The following is a 3406-nucleotide window of genomic DNA, read 5'->3' as shown; positions in this document are numbered from 1 at the left end:
CAGGTGCGCTGCTTAGTGTCTTTCACTCATGATTGCAAGAGTGTGGTTTCAATTCCTGGATCGGTCAGTCATTGTGTTCTTGCACAAAGCAATTCATGTGCTGTTCTAATTCACACAGCTGGCAAAAATGAGTTATCATTTGACAGATCGGTGTCCAGTTCACAGAGATAACGATATAAACCCCATAGTATCCGGGCAACCCGCCTCCTGAGATTGCGGCTCGGTAACGATCATACATACATACATACATACATACTGAATATGATTGCTTCATCTTGACAGATGATAGGCATCCCATCAGTTCACATACCACACCCCATCACCCAGCACAATCACTCCATTGATGAGTCCTTAGATGACTTTTAAGACCGGCTGCTGACTGACAGGGTTTCAAACACAAGTGACAGATATTTTTCAAGTTTCTTCTGTATGTTTGCCCTTTGGAATCTGATTCTGAAGGAATATTTTTGTGAACTAGCATGTGTGTGTTAAGTCCAGATGCGCAGTGTTGAATCATCTTTTACTCCAAGGCATTGCAGCCAGTCCTAAAAGCACCTTTCCACTTGTTCCGATCTAGATTGGAACTTGTATATGTATAGTTTTTATATATATAAGGGCATTACTATACATGAATGCTACACGCTAAGAGGGACTCTAAGGTCAAACTACCATAATAAACACATTTTTACCGAACGCGAGGAAATGCAACTCTCAAAGCTAGCCCCTTAAAAACAGACTAAATTATAGTTCATGATTTCCTAGTTATTGCAGTATTATGCAACTTCTACTCGTCAGTATAATATGGTCAAGAAAAATAGAAATAAACAGTGAATCAACATACCAAACGAACACCTCGTGTATCCAGCAAAGTACATAGAAGATTGTTTATCCCTATATATCTATGTAAGTGGCGGGCTTTTCGAATTGCATCTCAGTACATGTGTTTGTTTCAGAATAAATTCAGCGCTGAATATATTCACGTTATTTATTTAATTAATTCAATAATAGGATGAATTCTTTTATAAGAATTTATCATGTAGCTAGCGTGAAAAAACCTCATAAGGGAAAATCCATCATTTATTCCCCAAAATATATTTATTTATATAAGGGCATTACTATACAAGAATGCCTCACGCTAAAAGGGACTCTAAGGTCAAACTACCATAATAAACACATTTTTACCGAACGCGAGGAAATACAACTCTCAAAGCTAGCCCCTTAAAAACAGACTAAATTATAGATCATGATTTCCTAGTTATTGCAGTATTATGCAATTTCTACTCGTCAGTATAATATTGGACATCCAACCCTTAGCCTAAGAATGTGAGGTGGAAGCCCTGCTGGCTCAATGAGTTGAGAAACTCGATAGGGTAATTGACAATGTCTTGGGGGTCAGAGGTGTCCGGTCGATCGCTTTGTAGATGCGATTCTCACCCGGAATTCAGCTTATGAGCTGGTCGTTGATAGTACTACCTCAAACTAAATACGTGTGATTCTTTTCTAGTCGGGTCTTTTCAGTTTCAACGCCTTTGTCATCATGACGAGATCATGATCACAGTTGACATTCGCACCAGGAAAAGTTTTAGTCCTAGCTTTGTTGGTGCTGGTTTTGAGGCTCTGAGGGGCGAAGATGAAGTCTGTTTGGTTATGAGACCTGCCGATGGATGCATGCCTTGTTCTCCGCGAGGTTTTGTTTGAGAAGTGTGTGGGTACGGTCAGCTTGTGATTACTAGCAAATTCTAGAAGTCGCAATCCACGATCGCTGGTTTCCCCGATGCCGAATCATCTCAGTGTCGCATCCTATAGGTAATATGGATCCAGGCATGAATGGACGTTTCAGTCTCCGGAGACAATGAGAACACATTTTGTAGGAGCTGGCTTAGTGCTTGGTGATTCTCTTCAGGAACTTATAAAATTCCCCCAAGACATCATCATTATATTCTAGCGTTGGTGCTTAGGCTTGTATGATGGTAATATTCTGTGGTCTTGCAGCCAGACCTATGCTGATGAACCTGCTGGATACTTGTGTATACATATGATGATTGAACATATTCTGGCTTTGTTATCCATGAGGCCCACTTCATGTTCACGTTTGGCGTTATCCGCTGTTACCAAAATTTGTGGCCTTCGTTTCCTGTTGTGTCGCTAAATCCAGCGACAAACAACCCCAGTTCTATTACTTAAGCTTTGAGTTGCGTAGGTTCCTTCGTCGTTCAGAAACGTAAGCCTTGAAAAAGGACATAGGCCGTATTTGGCATGGTGAGATGTGAGGCGAGTAATGAATTATTACAACTTCGTCGACAACTTCATCGAAGTTGTTCAAGCGCTGTATAAACACCTAAGCAGTGCAGCTCTCCTGAACGACATCATCGGAGACTCGCTTTCATCACATCAAGAAATGGACAAGAAGGGCTTCATCAATTTCGAAGAAAACTGAAGAATTTATCAATTTTTTATTGCTTAGGGATGTATTTTTACAAGTATGCATTTTATGTATGTGTTTGCAGGGTTACTAAATTATCTAACATTTGTTAGATACTTTTTAGGAACGCCAACTTCCAAATTATTTCTCTCCTTCTATCTATCTATTTTTCTCTTTCTCATTCTAATATTCTTTTTATCTTTCTTTTTTATTCCTTCCACCACTTCTTTTTTCTACCTTTTCTTTCTCCCACCACTTATTATTCTCTGATTTTCTTTTAGTTTTCTTTCTCTAGCTTGTAACATCTAAGTTGTATAATTGAAATGCACACGGAGAAACGGAGAAGTATTATGTGCGTGTACATATGTACATGGATACCTATATATGCATTTGTGTATATTTATATTTTGCCTGTATTTGTTTGTATGTATACGTAGGTATGTACCAACGTTTGCATGTTTCGTGTATATATGTGTATATAGGTTTTTGGTATGTGTATGTATTACTAAATGTATATGAATTTTTATGATATTAGTTCTTTGTAAATGTTTTAATTTTAACCAAACATCTTCTTAATCCATTCAAATTTATTTTTACCATGAGTTAATTTTCCCTAGTTATATAGGATTTTTTTTCCTTCTATTAAAGCAAATTTTCGATTTAAGGTTTTCTTCAATTTTTATAATAATATGATTTAAAATCGTAATTGCAATTTCATATAGCTGTTAGTTGAAAGGACCAATAAAACAAAACCATTTTCAAATGTGTATTTATTAACGTAATTGCATATTTACGCATATAATCATATTTTGTTCCATTCTCAACCAAAACTGTCCGGCGAACGGGAACGTGAAACTCTGAGTAAAATTTTTTGTGATATCTTTGCAGCTTTATTAGAAAAGTATATTACTGTACCCCCGGTATTCGAGTACTATTTTTGTCCACCTTCTTTCACATTTATGTACTTATTCTGGTATATATATA

The sequence above is a fragment of the Octopus bimaculoides genome, chromosome 3, assembly GCF_001194135.2.
Source record: "Octopus bimaculoides isolate UCB-OBI-ISO-001 chromosome 3, ASM119413v2, whole genome shotgun sequence".
In the NCBI taxonomy this organism is placed as follows: Eukaryota; Metazoa; Mollusca; class Cephalopoda; order Octopoda; family Octopodidae; genus Octopus; species Octopus bimaculoides.
Note: the sequence above shows the minus strand (reverse complement) of the source record.